This window comes from Stenella coeruleoalba, assembly GCF_951394435.1.
Source record: "Stenella coeruleoalba genome assembly, chromosome: 4".
In the NCBI taxonomy this organism is placed as follows: domain Eukaryota; kingdom Metazoa; phylum Chordata; class Mammalia; order Artiodactyla; family Delphinidae; genus Stenella; species Stenella coeruleoalba.
Genome location: NC_137149.1, coordinates 92,287,470 through 92,312,483, shown reverse-complemented (window position 1 = coordinate 92,312,483; position 25,014 = coordinate 92,287,470). Strand labels below are relative to the sequence as shown.

Genomic DNA, 25,014 nt, shown 5'->3' with positions numbered 1-25,014 from the left:
TGACCTGGCCGCAACACCGCAGGATTGCTTCAGGCCCTAATGTGGTTCCGGCCCGGCATGCTGAGCCTTTGGTTAATTCCTCTTCCTGGTGGGAAATGAGAGTTAAATTTGCCCGTCCAGACACCTCCAGCTAGCCTCTCATTGGTTCTCGCTATTCCTGTTCATCTTCCGCAGAAATTGCAAACTGGGCCAAACAGGAGGTTAAAGGGACTGACTCTCCAAGTGGGGAGAGTGTTAGTAAAGCGTCTGGAATGTTGCACCCGAGTACCAGGGGAGGAAAACTGAGACATATTTGAACACGTCTCCCGATCACATGGTTGATCATACTCTAGGTTCCACATGCATGTTTTAGCTGAAGGAAGAATACCTTAAACCTGGGTAGTTGAAACCCGTGGAATGGGTACCATGCAATATGACTTCAAAGGGTCTTCATTTGCTCACCGAACCTCTCCAATCCTATCACTGCTGCGTTTATGCCCCTGTACACATGCTTGATTCTCTTTCGGAGACATAGCAATCCATAGGTTTTAAGATACTTACTAGTCAGGTACATTCTTAGGCGTTTAATATTGGGTGTTGAGTCCATTCCGTTGAGCACGGAGTAGCTCTTGTCTATTCCATATTTGGCTTAAGGAACTTTATCTGTGCTCATTTCAATCTCTGGTTTTATGCAGTACCCCAACTCACCTTTACCCTTAAGCAAGAATAAGTTGGTTTTCTAAATTTGAGACCCTGTTCTGTTCTGTAATTCAGTTCCTGTGTAGCCAAGTTTACATTCCGTGTATTACTGATATCTTATGATGTTTCTTTTTCTGTGTGACTTATTTCAGTTAGAATCATCATACCTGAATCAACTCATTGTGCTGCTAAGGGCCTGATGACACAGATTTCATTGCTGAGTGATATTGCTTTGTAAGTAAATACCACAACTTCTTTATCCATTTTTCACTTTCTGCGATGTTGAACTTGTACTGTAAACGAGGTTCTTGTAAACAGAGCCGTTCCAAACTTTGGGGTGGCTGTGTCTTTTTGATTTTAATTTCCCTAAGCTATAGGACCATAAGTGGATGTGCCCTAGGTTCTGTTGCTTTGTTTTTTAGATGTTTCAGGAAACACCATACACTTCTCCCGAGTGGTTGTTGGCAATTTACATCCCGCCCATCAGCATAACAAGGCTCCCAGTTCTCCATGGCCTGTCCTGCCTTTCTGGATTTTACACTTTTTTCAGATGGCCCTTTTGACCGGGGGGAAGTGAGACTTCATTGTAGTGCAGATTTCCTTTGCAAGCTTGCTTGGTTGGCCAAAAAGGGCGTATGCGTTTTTTCCTGAATATATTCAGGAAAAACGCATACGCCCTTTTTGGCCAAGTGCATCATTGTGGACGTTCTGCCTCTTTTCCTATGCTTTCAATGCAATTCCAGTCTACCTCCTGAAATCGGTTTCCTGCAATTCTGCCCCGCTTTCAAGTCCTCTTGGCAGCCTTACTTCAGTCTATTTTTGGACGATAGCTGTCATTTATAACTCTGCAGGTTTGTGAATTACAGTGCCCCTGAGCTCCTTTCTGCAACTTGCTTTCTTGTGACCTGGCCGCAACACCGCAGGATGGCTTCAGGCCCTAATCTGGTTCCGGCACGGCACGCTGAGCCTTTGGTTATTTCCTCTTCCTGGTGGGAAATGAGAGTTAAATTTGCCCGTCCAGACACCTCCAGCTAGTCTCTCATTGGTTCTCGCTATTCCTGTTCATCTTCCGCAGAAATTGCAAACTGGGCCAAACAGGAGGTTAAAGGCGCTGACTCTCCAAGTGGGGAGAGTGTTAGTAAAGCGTCTGGAATGTTGCACCCGAGTACCAGGGGAGGAAAACTGAGACATATTTGAACACGTCTCCCGTTCACATGGTTGATCATACTTGGGTTCCACATGCATGTTTTAGCTGAAGGAAGAATACCTTAAACCTGGAGAGTTAAGACCCGTGTAATGGGTACCATGCAATATGACTTCAAAGGGTCTTCATTTGCTCACCGAACCTCTCCAATCCTATCACTGCTGCGTTTATGCCCCTGTACACATGCTTCATTCTCTTTCGGAGACATAGCAATCCATAGGTTTTAAGATACTTACTAGTCAGGTACATTCTTAGGCGTTTAATATGCGGTGTTGAGTCCATTTCGTTGAGCAAGGAGTAGCTCTTGTCTATTCCATATTTGACTTAAGGAACTTTATCTGTGCTCATTTCAATCTCTGGTTTTATGCAGCACCCCAACTCACCTTTACCCTTAAGCAAGCATAAGTTGGTTTTCTAAATTTGAGACCCTGTTCTGTTCTGTAATTCAGTTCCTGTGTAGCCAAGTTTACATTCCATGTATTACTGATATCTTATGATGTTTCTTTTTCTGTGTGACTTATTTCAGTTAGAATCATCATACCTGAATCCACTCATCGTGCTGCTAAGGGCCTGATGACACAGATTTCATTGCTGAATGATATTGCTTTGTAAGTAAATACCACAACTTCTGTCTCCATTTTTCACTTTCTGCGATGTTGAACTTGTACTGTAAACGAGGTTCTTGTAAACAGAGCCGTTCCAAACTTTGGGGTGGCTGTGTCTTTTTGATTTTAATTTCCCTAAGCTATAGGACCATAAGTGGAAGTGCCCTAGGCTCTGTTGCTTTGTTTTTTAGATGTTTTAGGAAACACCATACACTTCTCCCGAGTGTCTGTTGGCAATTTACATCCCGCCCATCAGCATAACAAGGCTCCCAGTTCTCCATGGCCTGTCCTGCCTTTCTGGATTTTACACTTTTTTCAGATGGCCCTTTTGACCGGGGGGAAGTGAGACTTCATTGTAGTGCAGATTTCCTTTGCAAGCTTGCTTGGTTGGCCAAAAAGGGCGTATGCGTTTTTTCCTGAATATATTCAGGAAAAAACACATACGCCCTTTTTGGCCAAGTGCATCATTGTGGACGTTCTGCCTCTTTTCCTATGCTTTCAATGCAATTCCAGTCTACCTCCTGAAATCGGTTTCCTGCAATTCTGCCCCGCTTTCAAGTCCTCTTGGCAGCCTTACTTCAGTCTATTTTTGGACGATAGCTGTCATTTATAACTCTGCAGGTTTGTGAATTACAGTGCCCCTGAGCTCCTTTCTTCAACTCGCTTTCTTGTGACCTGGCCGCAACACCGCAGGATGGCTTCAGGCCCTAATCTGGTTCCGGCCCGGCATGCTGAGCCTTTGGTTAATTCCTCTTCCTGGTGGGAAATGAGAGTTAAATTTGCCAGTCCAGACACCTCCAGCTAGCCTCTCATTGGTTCTCACTATTCCTGTTCATCTTCCGCAGAAATTGCAAACTGGGCCAAACAGGAGGTTAAAGGGACTGACTCTCCAACTGGGGAGAGTGTTAGTAAAGCGTCTGGAATGTTGCACCCGAGTACCAGGGGAGGAAAACTGAGACATATTTGAACACGTCTCCCGATCACATGGTTGATCATACTCTAGGTTCCACATGCATGTTTTAGCTGAAGGAAGAATACCTTAAACCTGGGTAGTTGAAACCCGTGGAATGGGTACCATGCAATATGACTTCAAAGGGTCTTCATTTGCTCACCGAACCTCTCCAATCCTATCACTGCTGCGTTTATGCCCCTGTACACATGCTTGATTCTCTTTCGGAGACATAGCAATCCATAGGTTTTAAGATACTTACTAGTCAGGTACATTCTTAGGCGTTTAATATGCGGTGTTGAGTCCATTTCGTTGAGCAAGGAGTAGCTCTTGTCTATTCCATATTTGGCTTAAGGAACTTTATCTGTGCTCATTTCAATCTCTGGTTTTATGCAGCACCCCAACTCACCTTTACCCTTAAGCAAGAATAAGTTGGTTTTCTAAATTTGAGACCCTGTTCTGTTCTGTAATTCAGTTCCTGTGTAGCCAAGTTTACATTCCGTGTATTACTGATATTTTATGATGTTTCTTTTTCTGTGTGACTTATTTCAGTTAGAATCATCATACCTGAATCCACTCATTGTGCTGCTAAGGGCCTGATGACACAGATTTCATTGCTGAGTGATATTGCTTTGTAAGTAAATACCACAACTTCTTTATCCATTTTTCACTTTCTGCGATGTTGAACTTGTACTGTAAACGAGGTTCTTGTAAACAGAGGCGTCCCAAACTTTGGGGTGGCTGTGTCTTTTTGATTTTAATTTCCCTAAGCTATAGGACCATAAGTGGAAGTGCCCTAGGTTCTGTTGCTTTGTTTTTTAGATGTTTCAGGAAACACCATACACTTCTCCCGAGTGGTTGTTGGCAATTTACATCCCGCCCATCAGCATAACAAGGCTCCCAGTTCTCCATGGCCTGTCCTGCCTTTCTGGATTTTACACTTTTTTCAGATGGCCCTTTTGACCGGGGGGAAGTGAGACTTCATTGTAGTGCAGATTTCCTTTGCAAGCTTGCTTGGTTGGCCAAAAAGGGCGTATGCGTTTTTTCCTGAATATATTCAGGAAAAAACGCATACGCCCTTTTTGGCCAAGTGCATCATTGTGGACGTTCTGCCTCTTTTCCTATGCTTTCAATGCAATTCCAGTCTACCTCCTGAAATCGGTTTCCTGCAATTCTGCCCCGCTTTCAAGTCCTCTTGGCAGCCTTACTTCAGTCTATTTTTGGACGATAGCTGTCATTTATAACTCTGCAGGTTTGTGAATTACAGTGCCCCTGAGCTCCTTTCTTCAACTCGCTTTCTTTTGAGCTGGCCGCAACACCGCAGGATGGCTTCAGGCCCTAATCTGGTTCCGGTGCGGCACGCTGAGCCTTTGGTTATTTCATCTTCCTGGTGGGAAATGAGAGTTAAATTTGCCCGTCCAGACACCTCCAGCTAGCCTCTCATTGGTTCTCACTATTCCTGTTCATCTTCCGCAGAAATTGCAAACTGGGCCAAACAGGAGGTTAAAGGCGCTGACTCTCCAAGTGGGGAGAGTGTTAGTAAAGCGTCTGGAATGTTGCACCCGAGTACCAGGGGAGGAAAACTGAGACATATTTGAACACGTCTCCCGTTCACATGGTTGATCATACTTGGGTTCCACATGCATGTTTTAGCTGAAGGAAGAATACCTTAAACCTGGAGAGTTGAGACCCGTGTAATGGGTACCATGCAATATGACTTCAAAGGGTCTTCATTTGCTCACCGAACCTCTCCAATCCTATCACTGCTGCGTTTATGCCCCTGTACACATGCTTGATTCTCTTTCGGAGACATAGCAATCCATAGGTTTTAAGATACTTACTAGTCAGGTACATTCTTAGGCGTTTAATATGGGCTGTTGAGTCCATTTCGTTGAGCAAGGAGTAGCTCTTGTCTATTCCATATTTGACTTAAGGAACTTTATCTGTGCTCATTTCAATCTCTGGTTTTATGCAGCACCCCAACTCACCTTTACCCTTAAGCAAGCATAAGTTGGTTTTCTAAATTTGAGTCACTGTTCTGTTCTGTAATTCAGTTCCTGTGTAGCCAAGTTTACATTCCGTGTATTACTGATATCTTATGATGTTTCTTTTTCTGTGTGACTTATTTCAGTTAGAATCATCATACCTGAATCCACTCATTGTGATGCTAAGGGCCTGATGACATAGATTTCATTGCTGAGTGATATTGCTTTGTAAGTAAATACCACAACTTCTTTATCCATTTTTCACTTTCTGCGATGTTGAACTTGTACTGTAAACGAGGTTCTTGTAAACAGAGGCGTCCCAAACATTGGGGTGGCTGTGTCTTTTTGATTTTAATTTCCCTAAGCTATAGGACCATAAGTGGCAGTGCCCTAGGCTCTGTTGCTTTGTTTTTTAGATGTTTCAGGAAACACCATACACTTCTCCCGAGTGTCTGTTGGCAATTTACATCCCGCCCATCAGCATAACAAGGCTCCCAGTTCTCCATGGCCTGTCCTGCCTTTCTGGATTTTACACTTTTTTCAGATGGCCCTTTTGACCGGGGGGAAGTGAGACTTCATTGTAGTGCAGATTTCCTTTGCAAGCTTGCTTGGTTGGCCAAAAAGGGCGTATGCGTTTTTTCCTGAATATATTCAGGAAAAAACGCATACGCCCTTTTTGGCCAAGTGCATCATTGTGGACGTTCTGCCTCTTTTCCTATGCTTTCAATGCAATTCCAGTCTACCTCCTGAAATCGGTTTCCTGCAATTCTGCCCCGCTTTCAAGTCCTCTTGGCAGCCTTACTTCAGTCTATTTTTGGACGATAGCTGTCATTTATAACTCTGCAGGTTTGTGAATTACAGTGCCCCTGAGCTCCTTTCTTCAACTTGCTTTCTTTTGATCTGGCCGCAACACCGCAGGATGGCTTCAGGCCCTAATCTGGTTCCGGCACGGCACGCTGAGCCTTTGGTTATTTCCTCTTCCTGCTGGGAAATGAGAGTTAAATTTGCCCGTCCAGACACCTCCAGCTAGTCTCTCATTGGTTCCCGCTATTCCTGTTCATCTTCCGCAGAAATTGCAAACTGGGCCAAACAGGAGGTTAAAGGCGCTGACTCTCCAAGTGGGGAGAGTGTTAGTAAAGCGTCTGGAATGTTGCACCCGAGTACCAGGGGAGGAAAACTGAGACATATTTGAACACGTCTCCCGTTCACATGGTTGATCATACTTGGGTTCCACATGCATGTTTTAGCTGAAGGAAGAATACCTAAAACCTGGGTAGTTGAAACCCGTGGAATGGGTACCATTCAATATGACTTCAAAGGGTCTTCATTTGCTCACCGAACCTCTCCAATCCTATCACTTCTGCGTTTATGCCCCTGTACACATGCTTGATTCTCTTTCGGAGACATAGCAATCCATAGGTTTTAAGATACTTACTAGTCAGGTACATTCTTAGGCGTTTAATATGGGGTGTTGAGTCCATTTCGTTGAGCAAGGAGTAGCTCTTGTCTATTCCATATTTGACTTAAGGAACTTTATCTGTGCTCATTTCAATCTCTGGTTTTATGCAGCACCCCAACTCACCTTTCCCCTTAAGCAAGCATAAGTTGGTTTTCTAAATTTGAGACCCTGTTCTGTTTTGGAATGCAGTTCCTGTGTAGCCAAGTTTACATTCCGTGTATTAGTGATATCTTATGATGTTTCTTTTTCTTTGTGACTTATTTCAGTTAGAATCATCGTACCTGAATCCACTCATTATGCTGCTACGGGCCTGATGACATAGATTTCATTGCTGAGTGATACTGCATTGTACGTAAGTACCACAAGTTCTTTATCCATTTTTCACTTTCTCTGATATTGAACTTGTACGGTAAACGAGGTTCTTGTAAACGGAGGCGTCCCAAACTTTGGGGTGGCTGTGTCTTTTTGATTTTAATTTCCCTAAGCTATAGGACCATAAGTGGAAGTGCCCTAGGCTCTGTTGCTTTGTTTTTTAGATGTTTCAGGAAACACCATACACTTCTCCCGAGTGGTTGTTGGCAATTTACATCCCGCCCATCAGCATAACAAGGCTCCCAGTTCTCCATGGCCTGTCCTGCCTTTCTGGATTTTACACTTTTTTCAGATGGCCCTTTTGACCGGGGGGAAGTGAGACTTCATTGTAGTGCAGATTTCCTTTGCAAGCTTGCTTGGTTGGCCAAAAAGGGCGTATGCGTTTTTTCCTGAATATATTCAGGAAAAAACGCATAGGCCCTTTTTGGCCAAGTGCATCATTGTGGACGTTCTGCCTCTTTTCCTATGCTTTCAATGCAATTCCAGTCTACCTCCTGAAATCGGTTTCCTGCAATTCTGCCCTGCTTTCAAGTCCTCTTGGCGGCCTTACTTCAGTCTATTTTTGGACGATAGCTGTCATTTATAACTCTGCATTTTTGTGAATTACAGTGCCCCTGAGCTCCTTTCTTCAACTCGCTTTCTTGTGACCTAGCCGCAACACCGCAGGATAGCTTCAGGCCCTAATCTGGTTCCGGCCCGGGATTCTGAGCCTTTGGTTAATTCCTCTTCCTGGTGGGAAATGAGAGTTAAATTTGCCCGTCCAGACACCTCCAGCTAGCCTCTCATTGGTTCTCGCTATTCCTGTTCATCTTCCGCAGAAATTGCAAACTGGGCCAAACAGGAGGTTAAAGGGACTGACTCTCCAAGTGGGGAGAGTGTTAGTAAAGCGTCTGGAATGTTGCACCCGAGTACCAGGGGAGGAAACCTGAGACATATTTGAACACGTCTCCCGATCACATGGTTGATCATACTTGGGTTCCACATGCATGTTTTAGCTGAAGGTAGAATACCTTAAACCTGGGTAGTTGAAACCCGTGGAATGGGTACCATGCAATATGACTTCAAAGGGTCTTCATTTGCTCACCGAACCTCTCCAATCCTATCACTGCTGCGTTTATGCCCCTGTACACATGCTTGATTCTCTTTCAGAGACATAGCAATACATAGGTTTTAAGATACTTACTAGTCAGGTACATTCTTAGGCGTTTAATATGGGGTGTTGAGTCCATTTCGTTGAGCAAGGAGTAGCTCTTGTGTATTCCATATTTGGCTTAAGGAACTTTATCTGTGCTCATTTCAATCTCTGGTTTTATGCAGCACCCCAACTCACCTTTACCCTTAAGCAAGAATAAGTTGGTTTTCTAAATTTGAGACCCTGTTCTGTTCTGTAATTCAGTTCCTGTGTAGCCAAGTTTACATTCCGTGTATTACTGATATCTTATGATGTTTCTTTTTCTGTGTGACTTATTTCAGTTAGAATCATCATACCTGAATCCACTCATTATGCTGCTACGGGCCTGATGACACAGATTTCATTGCTGAGTGATACTGCATTGTACGTAAGTACCACAACTTCTTTATCCATTTTTCACTTTCTGCGATGTTGAACTTGTACTGTAAACGAGGTTCTTGTAAACAGAGCCGTTCCAAACATTGGGGTGGCTGTGTCTTTTTGATTTTAATTTCCCTAAGCTATAGGACCATAAGTGGCAGTGCCCTAGGCTCTGTTGCTTTGTTTTTTAGATGTTTCAGGAAACACCATACACTTCTCCCGAGTGTCTGTTGGCAATTTACATCCCGCCCATCAGCATAACAAGGCTCCCAGTTCTCCATGGCCTGTCCTGCCTTTCTGGATTTTACACTTTTTTCAGATGGCCCTTTTGACCAGGGGGAAGTGAGACTTCATTGTAGTGCAGATTTCCTTTGCAAGCTTGCTTGGTTGGCCAAAAAGGGCGTATGCGTTTTTTCCTGATATATTCAGGAAAAAACGCATACGCCCTTTTTGGCCAAGTGCATCATTGTGGACGTTCTGCCTCTTTTCCTATGCTTTCAATGCAATTCCAGTCTACCTCCTGAAATCGGTTTCCTGCAATTCTGCCCCGCTTTCAAGTCCTCTTGGCAGCCTTACTTCAGTCTATTTTTGGACGATAGCTGTCATTTATAACTCTGCAGGTTTGTGAATTACAGTGCCCCTGAGCTCCTTTCTTCAACTCGCTTTCTTTTGAGCTGGCCGCAACACCGCAGGATGGCTTCAGGCCCTAATCTGGTTCCGGTACGGCACTCTGAGCCTTTGGTTATTTCCTCTTCCTGGTGGGAAATGAGAGTTAAATTTGCCCGTCCAGACACCTCCAGCTAGCCTCTCATTGGTTCTCGCTATTCCTGTTCATCTTCCGCAGAAATTGCAAACTGGGCGAAACAGGAGGTTAAAGGCGCTGACTCTCCAATTGGGGAGAGTGTTAGTAAAGCATCTGGAATGTTGCACCCGAGTACCAGGGGAGGAAAACTGAGACATATTTGAACACGTCTCCCGTTCACATGGTTGATCATACTTGGGTTCCACATGCATGTTTTAGCTGAAGGAAGAATACCTTAAACCTGGAGAGTTGAGACCCGTGTAATGGGTACCATGCAATATGATTTCAAAGGGTCTTCATTTGCTCACCGAACCTCTCCAATCCTATCACTGCTGCGTTTATGCCCCTGTACACATGCTTGATTCTCTTTCGGAGACACAGCAATCCATAGGTTTTACGATACTTACTAGTCAGGTACATTCTTAGGCGTTTAATATGGGGTGTTGAGTCCATTTCGTTGAGCAAGGAGTAGCTCTTGTCTATTCCATATTTGACTTAAGGAACTTTATCTGTGCTCATTTCAATCTCTGGTTTTATGCAGCACCCCAACTCACCTTTACCCTTAAGCAAGCATAAGTTGGTTTTCTAAATTTGAGACCCTGTTCTGTTCTGTAATTCAGTTCCTGTGTAGCCAAGTTTACATTCCGTGTATTACTGATATCTTATGATGTTTCTTTTTCTGTGTGACTTACTTCAGTTAGAATCATCATACCTGAATCCACTCATTGTGCTGCTAAAGGCCTGATGACACAGATTTCATTGCTGAGTGATATTGCTTTGTAAGTAAATACCACAACTTCTTTATCCATTTTTCACTTTCTGCGATGTTGAACTTGTACTGTAAACGAGGTTCTTGTAAACAGAGCCGTTCCAAACTTTGGGGTGGCTGTGTCTTTTTGATTTTAATTTCCCTAAGCTATAGGGCCATAAGTGGAAGTGCCCTAGGTTCTGTTGCTTTGTTTTTTAGATGTTTCAGGAAACACCATACACTTCTCCCGAGTGGTTGTTGGCAATTTACATCCCGCCCATCAGCATAACAAGGCTCCCAGTTCTCCATGGCCTGTCCTGCCTTTCTGGATTTTACACTTTTTTCAGATGGCCCTTTTGACCGGGGGGAAGTGAGACTTCATTGTAGTGCAGATTTCCTTTGCTAGCTTGCTTGGTTGGCCAAAAAGGGCGTATGCGTTTTTTCCTGAATATATTCAGGAAAAAACGCATACGCCCTTTTTGGCCAAGTGCATCATTGTGGACGTTCTGCCTCTTTTCCTATGCTTGCAATGCAATTCCAGTCTAGCTCCTGAAATTGGTTTCCTGCAATTCTGCCCCGCTTTCAAGTCCTCTTGGCAGCCTTACTTCAGTCTATTTTTGGACGATAGCTGTCATTCATAACTCTGCAGGTTTGTGAATTACAGTGCCCCTGAGCTCCTTTCTTCAACTCGCTTTCTTTTGAGCTGGCCGCAACACCGCATGATGGCTTCAGGCCCTAATCTGGTTCCGTCCCGGCATGCTGAGCCTTTGGTTAATTCCTCTTCCTGGTGGGAAATGAGAGTTAAATTTGCCCGTCCAGACACCTCCAGCTAGTCTCTCATTGGTTCTCGCTATTCCTGTTCATCTTCCGCAGAAATTGCAACCTGGGCCAAACAGGAGGTGAAAGGCGCTGACTCTCCAAGTGGGGAGAGTGTTAGTAAAGCGTCTGGAATGTTGCACCCGAGTACCAGGGGAGGAAAACTGAGACATATTTGAACACGTCTCCCGATCACATGGTTGATCATACTTGGGTTCCACATGCATGTTTTAGCTGAAGGAAGAATACCTTAAACCTGGAGAGTTGAGACCCGTGTAATAGGTACCATGCAATATGACTTCAAAGGGTCTTCATTTGCTCACCGAACCTCTCCAATCCTATCACTGCTGCGTTTATGCCCCTGTACACATGCTTGATTCTCTTTCGGAGACATAGCAATCTATAGGTTTTAAGATACTTACTTGTCAGGTACATTCTTAGGCGTTTAATATGCGGTGTTGAGTCCATTTCGTTGAGCAAGGAATAGCTCTTGTCTATTCCATATTTGGCTTAAGGAACTTTATCTGTGCTCATTTCAATCTCTGGTTTTATGCAGCACCCCAACTCACCTTTCCCCTTAAGCAAGCATAAGTTGGTTTTCTAAATTTGAGACCCTGTTCTGTTCTGTAATTCAGTTCCTGTGTAGCCAAGTTTACATTCCGTGTATTACTGATATCTTATGATGTTTCTTTTTCTGTGTGATTTATTTCAGTTAGAATCATCATACCTGAATCCACTCATTGTGCTGCTACGGGCCTGATGACATAGATTTCATTGCTGAGTGATACTGCATTGTACGTAAGTACCACAAGTTCTTTATCCATTTTTCACTTTCTGTGATGTTGAACTTGTACTGTAAACGAGGTTCTTGTAAACAGAGGCGTCCCAAACTTTGGGGTGGCTGTGTCTTTTTGATTTTAATTTCCCTAAGCTATAGGACCATAAGTGGAAGTGCCCTAGGTTCTGTTGCTTTGTTTTTTAGATGTTTCAGGAAACACCATACACTTCTCCCGAGTGGTTGTTGGCAATTTACATCCCGCCCATCAGCATAACAAGGCTCCCAGTTCTCCATGGCCTGTCCTGCCTTTCTGGATTTTACACTTTTTTCAGATGGCCCTTTTGACCGGGGGGAAGTGAGACTTCATTGTAGTGCAGATTTCCTTTGCAAGCTTGCTTGGTTGGCCAAAAAGGGCGTATGCGTTTTTTCCTGAATATATTCAGGAAAAAACACATACGCCCTTTTTGGCCAAGTGCATCATTGTGGACGTTTTGCCTCTTTTCCTATGTTTTCAATGCAATTCCAGTCTACCTCCTGAAATCGGTTTCCTGCAATTCTGCCCCGCTTTCAAGTCCTCTTGGCAGCCTTACTTCAGTCTATTTTTGGACGATAGCTGTCATTTATAACTCTGCAGGTTTGTGAATTACAGTGCCCCTGAGCTCCTTTCTTCAACTCGCTTTCTTGTGACCTGGCCGCAACACCGCAGGATGGCTTCAGGCCCTAATCTGGTTCCGTCCCGGCATGCTGAGCCTTTGGTTAATTCCTCTTCCTGGTGGGAAATGAGAGTTAAATTTGCCCGTCCAGACACCTCCAGCTAGTCTCTCATTGGTTCTCGCTATTCCTGTTCATCTTCCGCAGAAATTGCAAACTGGGCCAAACAGGAGGTGAAAGGGACTGACTCTCCAAGTGGGGAGAGTGTTAGTAAAGCGTCTGGAATGTTGCACCCGAGTACCAGGGGAGGAAAACTGAGACATATTTGAACACGTCTCCCGATCACATGGTTGATCATACTCTAGGTTCCACATGCATGTTTTAGCTGAAGGAAGAATACCTTAAACCTGGGTAGTTGAAACCCGTGGAATGGGTACCATGCAATATGACTTCAAAGGGTCTTCATTTGCTCACTGAACCTCTCCAATCCTATCACTGCTGCGTTTATGCCCCTGTACACATGCTTGATTCTCTTTCGGAGACATAGCAATCCATAGGTTTTAAGATACTTACTAGTCAGGTACATTCTTAGGCGTTTAATATGGGGTGTTGAGTCCATTTCGTTGAGCAAGGAGTAGCTCTTGTCTATTCCATATTTGGCTTAAGGAACTTTATCTGTGCTCATTTCAATCTCTGGTTTTATGCAGCACCCCAACTCACCTTTACCCTTAAGCAAGCATAAGTTGGTTTTCTAAATTTGAGACCCTGTTCTGTTCTGTAATTCAGTTCCTGTGTAGCCAAGTTTACATTCCGTGTATTACTGATATCTTATGATGTTTCTTTTTCTGTGTGACTTATTTCAGTTAGAATCATCATACCTGAATCCACTCATTGTGCTGCTAAGGGCCTGATGACACAGATTTCATTGCTGAGTGATATTGCTTTGTAAGTAAATACCACAACTTCTTTATCCATTTTTCACTTTCTGCGATGTTGAACTTGTACTGTAAACGAGGTTCTTGTAAACAGAGCCGTTCCAAACTTTGGGGTGGCTGTGTCTTTTTGATTTTAATTTCCCTAAGCTATAGGGCCATAAGTGGAAGTGCCCTAGGTTCTGTTGCTTTGTTTTTTAGATGTTTCAGGAAACACCATACACTTCTCCCGAGTGGTTGTTGGCAATTTACATCCCGCCCATCAGCATAACAAGGCTCCCAGTTCTCCATGGCCTGTCCTGCCTTTCTGGATTTTACACTTTTTTCAGATGGCCCTTTTGACCGGGGGGAAGTGAGACTTCATTGTAGTGCAGATTTCCTTTGCAAGCTTGCTTGGTTGGCCAAAAAGGGCGTATGCGTTTTTTCCTGAATATATTCAGGAAAAAACTCATACGCCCTTTTTGGCCAAGTGCATCATTGTGGACGTTCTGCCTCTTTTCCTATGTTTTCAATGCAATTCTAGTCTACATTCTGAAATCGGTTTCCTGCAATTCTGCCCCGCTTTCAAGTCCTCTTGGCAGCCTTACTTCAGTCTATTTTTGGACGATAGCTGTCATTTATAACTCTGCAGGTTTGTGAATTACAGTGCCCCTGAGCTCCTTTCTTCAACTCGCTTTCTTGTGACCTGGCCGCAACACCGCAGGATGGCTTCAGGCCCTAATCTGGTTCCGGCCCGGCATGCTGAGCCTTTGGTTAATTCCTCTTCCTGGTGGGAAATGAGAGTTAAATTTGCCCGTCCAGACACCTCCAGCTAGCCTCTCATTGGTTCTCGCTATTCCTGTTCATCTTCCGCAGAAATTGCAAACTGGGCCAAACAGGAGGTTAAAGGGACTGACTCTCCAAGTGGGGAGAGTGTTAGTAAAGCGTCTGGAATGTTGCACCCGAGTACCAGGGGAGGAAAACTGAGACATATTTGAACACGTCCCCATTCACATGGTTGATCATACTCTGGGTTCCACATGCATGTTTTAGCTGAAGGAAGAATACCTTAAACATGGAGAGTTGAGACCCGTGGAATGGGTACCATGCAATATGACTTCAAAGGGTCTTCATTTGCTCACCGAACCTCTCCAATCCTATCACTGCTGCGTTTATTCCCCTGTACACACGCTTGATTCTCTTTTGGAGACATAGCAATCCATAGATTTTAAGATACTTACTAGTCAGGTACATTTTTAGGCGTTTAATATGGGGTGTTGAGTCCATTTCGTTGAGCAAGGAGTAGCTCTTGTCTATTCCATATTTGGCTTAAGGAACTTTATCTGTGCTCATTTCAATCTCTGGTTTTATGCAGCACCCCAACTCACCTTTACCCTTAAGCAAGCATAAGTTGGTTTTCTAAATTTGAGGCCCTGTTCTGTTTTGGAATGCAGTTCCTGTGTAGCCAAGTTTACATTCCGTGTATTAGTGATATCTTATGATGTTTCTTTTTCTGTGTGACTTATTTCAGTTAGAATCATCGTACCTGAATCCACTCATTATGCTGCTACGGGCCTGATGACATAGATTTCATTGCTGAGTGATACTGCATTGTACGTAAGTACCACAAGTTCTTTATCCATTTTTCACTTTCTGTGATGTTGAACTTGTACTGTAAACGAGGTTCTTGTAAACAGAGGCGTCCCAAACTTTGGGGTGGCTGTGTCTTTTTGATTTTAATTTCCCTAAGCTATAGGACCATAAGTGGAAGTGCCCTAGGTTCTGTTGCTTTGTTTTTTAGATGTTTCAGGAAACACCATACACTTCTCCCGAGTGGTTGTTGGCAATTTACATCCCGCCCATCAGCATAACAAGGCTCCCAGTTCTCCATGGCCTGTCCTGCCTTTCTGGATTTTACACTTTTTTCAGATGGCCCTTTTGACCGGGGGGAAGTGAGACTTCATTGTAGTGCAGATTTCCTTTGCAAGCTTGCTTGGTTGGCCAAAAAGGGCGTATGCGTTTTTTCCTGAATATATTCAGGAAAAAACGCATACGCCCTTTTTGGCCAAGTGCATCATTGTGGACGTTCTGCCTCTTTTCCTATGTTTTCAATGCAATTCCAGTCTACCTCCTGAAATCGGTTTCCTGCAATTCTGCCCCGCTTTCAAGTCCTCTTGGCAGCCTTACTTCAGTCTATTTTTGGACGATAGCTGTCATTTATAACTCTGCAGGTTTGTGAATTACAGTGCCCCTGAGCTCCTTTCTTCAACTCGCTTTCTTGTGACCTGGCCGCAACACCGCAGGATGGCTTCAGGCCCTAATCTGGTTCCGGCCCGGCATGCTGAGCCTTTGGTTAATTCCTCTTCCTGGTGGGAAATTAGAGTTAAATTTGCCCGTCCAGACACCTCCAGCTAGCCTCTCATTGGTTCTCGCTATTCCTGTTCATCTTCCGCAGAAATTGCAAACTGGGCCAAACAGGAGGTGAAAGGGACTGACTCTCCAAGTGGGGAGAGTGTTAGTAAAGCGTCTGGAATGTTGCACCCGAGTACCAGGGGAGGAAAACTGAGACATATTTGAACACGTCTCCCGATCACATGGTTGATCATACTCTAGGTTCCACATGCATGTTTTAGCTGAAGGAAGAATACCTTAAACCTGGGTAGTTGAAACCCGTGGAATGGGTACCATGCAATATGACTTCAAAGGGTCTTCATTTGCTCACTGAACCTCTCCAATCCTATCACTGCTGCGTTTATGCCCCTGTACACATGCTTGATTCTCTTTCGGAGACATAGCAATCCATAGGTTTTAAGATACTTACTAGTCAGGTACATTCTTAGGCGTTTAATATGGGGTGTTGAGTCCATTTCGTTGAGCAAGGAGTAGCTCTTGTCTATTCCATATTTGGCTTAAGGAACTTTATCTGTGCTCATTTCAATCTCTGGTTTTATGCAGCACCCCAACTCACCTTTACCCTTAAGCAAGCATAAGTTGGTTTTCTAAATTTGAGACCCTGTTCTGTTTTGGAATGCAGTTCCTGTGTAGCCAAGTTTACATTCCGTGTATTAGTGATATCTTATGATGTTTCTTTTTCTGTGTGACTTATTTCAGTTAGAATCATCGTACCTGAATCCACTCATTATGCTGCTACGGGCCTGATGACATAGATTTCATTGCTGAGGGATATTGCTTTGTAAGTAAATACCACAACTTCTTTATCCATTTTTCACTTTCTGCGATGTTGAACTTGTACTGTAAACGAGGTTCTTGTAAACAGAGGCGTCCCAAACTTTGGGGTGGCTGTGTCTTTTTGATTTTAATTTCCCTAAGCTATAGGACCATAAGTGGCAGTGCCCTAGGCTCTGTTGCTTTGTTTTTTAGATGTTTCAGGAAACACCATACACTTCTCCCGAGTGTCTGTTGGCAATTTACATCCCGCCCATCAGCATAACAAGGCTCCCAGTTCTCCATGGCCTGTCCTGCCTTTCTGGATTTTACACTTTTTTCAGATGGCCCTTTTGACCGGGGGGAAGTGAGACTTCATTGTAGTGCAGATTTCCTTTGCAAGCTTGCTTGGTTGGCCAAAAAGTGCGTATGCATTTTTTCCTGAATATATTCAGGAAAAAACGCATACGCCCTTTTTGGCCAAGTGCATCATTGTGGACGTTCTGCCTCTTTTCCTATGCTTTCAATGCAATTCCAGTCTACCTCCTGAAATCGGTTTCCTGCAATTCTGCCCCGCTTTCAAGTCCTCTTGGCAGCCTTACTTCAGTCTATTTTTGGACGATAGCTGTCATTTATAACTCTGCAGGTTTGTGAATTACAGTGCCCCTGAGCTCCTTTCTTCAACTCGCTTTCTTGTGACCTGGCCGCAACACCGCAGGATGGCTTCAGGCCCTAATCTGGTTCCGGCACGGCACGCTGAGCCTTTGGTTATTTCCTCTTCCTGGTGGGAAATGAGAGTTAAATTTGCCCGTCCAGACACCTCCAGCTAGTCTCTCATTGGTTCTCGCTATTCCTGTTCATCTTGCGCAGAAATTGCAAACTGGGCCAAACAGGAGGTTAAAGGCGATGACTCTCCAAGTGGGGAGAGTGTTAGTAAAGCGTCTGGAATGTTGCACCCGAGTACCAGGGGAGGAAAACTGAGACATATTTGAACACGTCTCCCGTTCACATGGTTGATCATACTTGGGTTCCACATGCATGTTTTAGCTGAAGGAAGAATACCTTAAACCTGGAGAGTTAAGACCCGTGTAATGGGTACCATGCAATATGACTTCAAAGGGTCTTCATTTGCTCACCGAACCTCTCCAATCCTATCACTGCTGCGTTTATGCCCCTGTACACATGCTTGATTCTCTTTCGGAGACATAGCAATCCATAGGTTTTACGAAACTTACTAGTCAGGTACATTCTTAGGCGTTTAATATGCGGTGTTGAGTCCATTTCGTTGAGCAAGGAGTAGCTCTTGTCTATTCCATATTTGACTTAAGGAACTTTATCTGTGCTCATTTCAATCTCTGGTTTTATGCAGCACCCCAACTCACCTTTACCCTTAAGCAAGCATAAGTTGGTTTTCTAAATTTGAGACCCTGTTCTGTTCTGTAATTCAGTTCCTGTGTAGCCAAGTTTACATTCCGTGTATTACTGATATCTTATGATGTTTCTTTTTCTGTGTGACTTACTTCAGTTAGAATCATCATACCTGAATCCACTCATTGTGCTGCTAAGGGCCTGATGACACAGATTTCATTGCTGAGTGATATTGCTTTGTAAGTAAATACCACAACTTCTTTATCCATTTTTCACTTTCTGCGATGTTGAACTTGTACTGTAAACGAGGTTCTTGTAAACAGAGCCGTTCCAAACTTTGGGGTGGCTGTGTCTTTTTGATTTTAATTTCCCTAAGCTATAGGGCCATAAGTGGAAGTGCCCTAGGCTCTGTTGCTTTGTTTTTTAGATGTTTCAGGAAACACCATACACTTCTCCCGAGTGGTTGTTGGCAATTTACATCCCGCCCATCAGCATAACAAGGCTCCCAGTTCTCCATGGCCTGTCCTGCCTTTCTGGATTTTACACTTTTTTCAGATGGCCCTTTTGACCGGGGGGAAGTGAGACTTCATTGTAGTGCAGATTTCCTTTGCAAGCTTGCTTGGTTGGCCAAAAAGGGCGTATGCGTTTTTTCCTGAATATATTCAGGAAAAAACGCATACGCCCTTTTTGGCCAAGTGCATCATTGTGGACGTTCTGCCTCTTTTCCTATGCTTTCAATGCAATTCCAGTCTACCTCCTGAAATCGGTTTCCTGCAATTCTGCCCTGCTTTCAAGTCCACTTGGCGGCCTTACTTCAGTCTATTTTTGGACGATAGCTGTCATTTATAACTCTGCAGGTTTGTGAATTACAGTGCCCCTGAGCTCCTTTCTTCAACTCGCTTTCTTTTGAGCTGGCCGCAACACCGCAGGATGGCTTCAGGCCCTAATCTGGTTCCGGGCCGGCATGCTGAGCCTTTGGTTAATTCCTCTTCCTGGTGGGAAATGAGAGTTAAATTTGCCCGTCCAGACACCTCCAGCTAGCCTCTCATTGGTTCTCGCTATTCCTGTTCATCTTCCGCAGAAATTGCAAACTGGGCCAAACAGGAGGTTAAAGGGACTGACTCTCCAAGTCGGGAGAGTGTTAGGAAAGCGTCTGGAATGTTGCACCCGAGTACCAGGGGAGGAAAACTGAGACATATTTGAACACGTCTCCCATTCACATGGTTGATCATACTCTGGGTTCCACATGCATGTTTTAGCTGAAGGAAGAATACCTTAAACATGGAGAGTTGAGACCCGTGGAATGGGTACCATGCAATATGACTTCAAAGGGTCTTCATTTGCTCACCGAACCTCTCCAATCCTATCACTGCTGCGTTTATGCCCCTGTACACACGCTTGATTCTCTTTTGGAGACATAGCAATCCATAGGTTTTAAGATACTTACTAGTCAGGTACATTCTTAGGGGTTTAATATGGGGTTTTGAGTCCATTTCGTTGAGCAAGGAGTAGCTCTTGTCTATTCCATATTTGGCTTAAGGAACTTTATCTGTGCTCATTTCAATCTCTGGTTTTATGCAGCACCCCAACTCACCTTTACCCTTAAGCAAGCATAAGTTGGTTTTCTAAATTTGAGACCCTGTTCTGTTTTGGAATGCAGTTCCTGTGTAGCCAAGTTTACATTCCGTGTATTAGTGATATCTTATGATGTTTCTTTTTCTGTGTGACTTATTTCAGTTAGAATCATCGTACCTGAATCCACTCATTGTGATGCTACGGACCTGATGACATAGATTTCATTGCTGAGTGATACTGCATTGTACGTAAGTACCACAAGTTCTTTATCCATTTTTCACTTTCTGCGATGTTGAACTTGTACTGTAAACGAGGTTCTTGTAAACAGAGCCGTTCCAAACTTTGGGGTGGCTGTGTCTTTTTGATTTTAATTTCCCTAAGCTATAGGACCATAAGTGGAAGTGCCCTAGGTTCTGTTGTTTTGTTTTTTAGATGTTTCAGGAAACACCATACACTTCTCCCGAGTGGTTGTTGGCAATTTACATCCCGCCCATCAGCATAACAAGGCTCCCAGTTCTCCATGGCCTGTCCTGCCTTTCTGGATTTTACACTTTTTTCAGATGGCCCTTTTGACCGGGGGGAAGTGAGACTTCATTGTAGTGCAGATTTCCTTTGCAAGCTTGCTTGGTTGGCCAAAAAGGGCGTATGCGTTTTTTCCTGAATATATTCAGGAAAAAACGCATACGCCCTTTTTGGCCAAGTGCATCATTGTGGACGTTCTGCCTCTTTTCCTATGCTTTCAATGCAATTCCAGTCTACCTCCTGAAATTGGTTTCCTGCAATTCTGCCCCGCTTTCAAGTCCTCTTGGCAGCCTTACTTCAGTCTATTTTTGGACGATAGCTGTCATTTATAACTCTGCAGGTTTGTGAATTACAGTGCCCCTGAGCTCCTTTCTTCAACTCGCTTTCTTGTGACCTGGCCGCAACACCGCAGGATGGCTTCAGGCCCTAATCTGGTTCCGGCCCGGCATGCTGAGCCTTTGGTTAATTCCTCTTCCTGGTGGGAAATGAGAGTTAAATTTGCCCGTCCAGACACCTCCAGCTAGCCTCTCATTGGTTCTCGCTATTCCTGTTCATCTTCCGCAGAAATTGCAAACTGGGCCAAACAGGAGGTTAAAGGGACTGACTCTCCAAGTGGGGAGAGTGTTAGTAAAGCGTCTGGAATGTTGCACCCGAGTACCAGGGGAGGAAAACTGAGACATATTTGAACACGTCCCCATTCACATGGTTGATCATACTCTGGGTTCCACATGCATGTTTTAGCTGAAGGAAGAATACCTTAAACATGGAGAGTTGAGACCCGTGGAATGGGTACCATGCAATATGACTTCAAAGGGTCTTCATTTGCTCACCGAACCTCTCCAATCCTATCACTGCTGCGTTTATTCCCCTGTACACACGCTTGATTCTCTTTTGGAGACATAGCAATCCATAGATTTTAAGATACTTACTAGTCAGGTACATTTTTAGGCGTTTAATATGGGGTGTTGAGTCCATTTCGTTGAGCAAGGAGTAGCTCTTGTCTATTCCATATTTGGCTTAAGGAACTTTATCTGTGCTCATTTCAATCTCTGGTTTTATGCAGCACCCCAACTCACCTTTACCCTTAAGCAAGCATAAGTTGGTTTTCTAAATTTGAGGCCCTGTTCTGTTTTGGAATGCAGTTCCTGTGTAGCCAAGTTTACATTCCGTGTATTAGTGATATCTTATGATGTTTCTTTTTCTGTGTGACTTATTTCAGTTAGAATCATCGTACCTGAATCCACTCATTATGCTGCTACGGGCCTGATGACATAGATTTCATTGCTGAGTGATACTGCATTGTACGTAAGTACCACAAGTTCTTTATCCATTTTTCACTTTCTGTGATGTTGAACTTGTACTGTAAACGAGGTTCTTGTAAACAGAGGCGTCCCAAACTTTGGGGTGGCTGTGTCTTTTTGATTTTAATTTCCCTAAGCTATAGGACCATAAGTGGAAGTGCCCTAGGTTCTGTTGCTTTGTTTTTTAGATGTTTCAGGAAACACCATACACTTCTCCCGAGTGGTTGTTGGCAATTTACATCCCGCCCATCAGCATAACAAGGCTCCCAGTTCTCCATGGCCTGTCCTGCCTTTCTGGATTTTACACTTTTTTCAGATGGCCCTTTTGACCGGGGGGAAGTGAGACTTCATTGTAGTGCAGATTTCCTTTGCAAGCTTGCTTGGTTGGCCAAAAAGGGCGTATGCGTTTTTTCCTGAATATATTCAGGAAAAAACGCATACGCCCTTTTTGGCCAAGTGCATCATTGTGGACGTTCTGCCTCTTTTCCTATGTTTTCAATGCAATTCCAGTCTACCTCCTGAAATCGGTTTCCTGCAATTCTGCCCCGCTTTCAAGTCCTCTTGGCAGCCTTACTTCAGTCTATTTTTGGACGATAGCTGTCATTTATAACTCTGCAGGTTTGTGAATTACAGTGCCCCTGAGCTCCTTTCTTCAACTCGCTTTCTTGTGACCTGGCCGCAACACCGCAGGATGGCTTCAGGCCCTAATCTGGTTCCGGCCCGGCATGCTGAGCCTTTGGTTAATTCCTCTTCCTGGTGGGAAATGAGAGTTAAATTTGCCCGTCCAGACACCTCCAGCTAGCCTCTCATTGGTTCTCGCTATTCCTGTTCATCTTCCGCAGAAATTGCAAACTGGGCCAAACAGGAGGTGAAAGGGACTGACTCTCCAAGTGGGGAGAGTGTTAGTAAAGCGTCTGGAATGTTGCACCCGAGTACCAGGGGAGGAAAACTGAGACATATTTGAACACGTCTCCCGATCACATGGTTGATCATACTCTAGGTTCCACATGCATGTTTTAGCTGAAGGAAGAATACCTTAAACCTGGGTAGTTGAAACCCGTGGAATGGGTACCATGCAATATGACTTCAAAGGGTCTTCATTTGCTCACTGAACCTCTCCAATCCTATCACTGCTGCGTTTATGCCCCTGTACACATGCTTGATTCTCTTTCGGAGACATAGCAATCCATAGGTTTTAAGATACTTACTAGTCAGGTACATTCTTAGGCGTTTAATATGGGGTGTTGAGTCCATTTCGTTGAGCAAGGAGTAGCTCTTGTCTATTCCATATTTGGCTTAAGGAACTTTATCTGTGCTCATTTCAATCTCTGGTTTTATGCAGCACCCCAACTCACCTTTACCCTTAAGCAAGCATAAGTTGGTTTTCTAAATTTGAGACCCTGTTCTGTTTTGGAATGCAGTTCCTGTGTAGCCAAGTTTACATTCCGTGTATTAGTGATATCTTATGATGTTTCTTTTTCTGTGTGACTTATTTCAGTTAGAATCATCGTACCTGAATCCACTCATTATGCTGCTACGGGCCTGATGACATAGATTTCATTGCTGAGGGATATTGCTTTGTAAGTAAATACCACAACTTCTTTATCCATTTTTCACTTTCTGCGATGTTGAACTTGTACTGTAAACGAGGTTCTTGTAAACAGAGGCGTCCCAAACTTTGGGGTGGCTGTGTCTTTTTGATTTTAATTTCCCTAAGCTATAGGACCATAAGTGGCAGTGCCCTAGGCTCTGTTGCTTTGTTTTTTAGATGTTTCAGGAAACACCATACACTTCTCCCGAGTGTCTGTTGGCAATTTACATCCCGCCCATCAGCATAACAAGGCTCCCACTTCTCCATGGCCTGTCCTGCCTTTCTGGATTTTACACTTTTTTCAGATGGCCCTTTTGACCGGGGGGAAGTGAGACTTCATTGTAGTGCAGATTTCCTTTGCAAGCTTGCTTGGTTGGCCAAAAAGTGCGTATGCATTTTTTCCTGAATATATTCAGGAAAAAACGCATACGCCCTTTTTGGCCAAGTGCATCATTGTGGACGTTCTGCCTCTTTTCCTATGCTTTCAATGCAATTCCAGTCTACCTCCTGAAATCGGTTTCCTGCAATTCTGCCCCGCTTTCAAGTCCTCTTGGCAGCCTTACTTCAGTCTATTTTTGGACGATAGCTGTCATTTATAACTCTGCAGGTTTGTGAATTACAGTGCCCCTGAGCTCCTTTCTTCAACTCGCTTTCTTGTGACCTGGCCGCAACACCGCAGGATGGCTTCAGGCCCTAATCTGGTTCCGGCACGGCACGCTGAGCCTTTGGTTATTTCCTCTTCCTGGTGGGAAATGAGAGTTAAATTTGCCCGTCCAGACACCTCCAGCTAGTCTCTCATTGGTTCTCGCTATTCCTGTTCATCTTGCGCAGAAATTGCAAACTGGGCCAAACAGGAGGTTAAAGGCGATGACTCTCCAAGTGGGGAGAGTGTTAGTAAAGCGTCTGGAATGTTGCACCCGAGTACCAGGGGAGGAAAACTGAGACATATTTGAACACGTCTCCCGTTCACATGGTTGATCATACTTGGGTTCCACATGCATGTTTTAGCTGAAGGAAGAATACCTTAAACCTGGAGAGTTAAGACCCGTGTAATGGGTACCATGCAATATGACTTCAAAGGGTCTTCATTTGCTCACCGAACCTCTCCAATCCTATCACTGCTGCGTTTATGCCCCTGTACACATGCTTGATTCTCTTTCGGAGACATAGCAATCCATAGGTTTTACGAAACTTACTAGTCAGGTACATTCTTAGGCGTTTAATATGCGGTGTTGAGTCCATTTCGTTGAGCAAGGAGTAGCTCTTGTCTATTCCATATTTGACTTAAGGAACTTTATCTGTGCTCATTTCAATCTCTGGTTTTATGCAGCACCCCAACTCACCTTTACCCTTAAGCAAGCATAAGTTGGTTTTCTAAATTTGAGACCCTGTTCTGTTCTGTAATTCAGTTCCTGTGTAGCCAAGTTTACATTCCGTGTATTACTGATATCTTATGATGTTTCTTTTTCTGTGTGACTTACTTCAGTTAGAATCATCATACCTGAATCCACTCATTGTGCTGCTAAGGGCCTGATGACACAGATTTCATTGCTGAGTGATATTGCTTTGTAAGTAAATACCACAACTTCTTTATCCATTTTTCACTTTCTGCGATGTTGAACTTGTACTGTAAACGAGGTTCTTGTAAACAGAGCCGTTCCAAACTTTGGGGTGGCTGTGTCTTTTTGATTTTAATTTCCCTAAGCTATAGGGCCATAAGTGGAAGTGCCCTAGGCTCTGTTGCTTTGTTTTTTAGATGTTTCAGGAAACACCATACACTTCTCCCGAGTGGTTGTTGGCAATTTACATCCCGCCCATCAGCATAACAAGGCTCCCAGTTCTCCATGGCCTGTCCTGCCTTTCTGGATTTTACACTTTTTTCAGATGGCCCTTTTGACCGGGGGGAAGTGAGACTTCATTGTAGTGCAGATTTCCTTTGCAAGCTTGCTTGGTTGGCCAAAAAGGGCGTATGCGTTTTTTCC

The 25,014-nt window shown here is 44.0% G+C and overlaps 1 long non-coding RNA gene across 1 annotated transcript in view; it reads left to right on the top strand.

Moving 5' to 3' along the window:
• Positions 1-19,825, top strand: part of LOC307185418 — a 1,072,281-nt gene extending 1,052,456 nt beyond the window's left edge. Inside the window, exon 5 of the long non-coding RNA XR_013828049.1 lies at positions 19,781-19,825. This is a non-coding gene — a long non-coding RNA (uncharacterized lncRNA). The remainder of the gene's footprint in view (positions 1-19,780) is intronic.
• Positions 19,826-25,014: the final 5,189 nt, after the last annotated feature.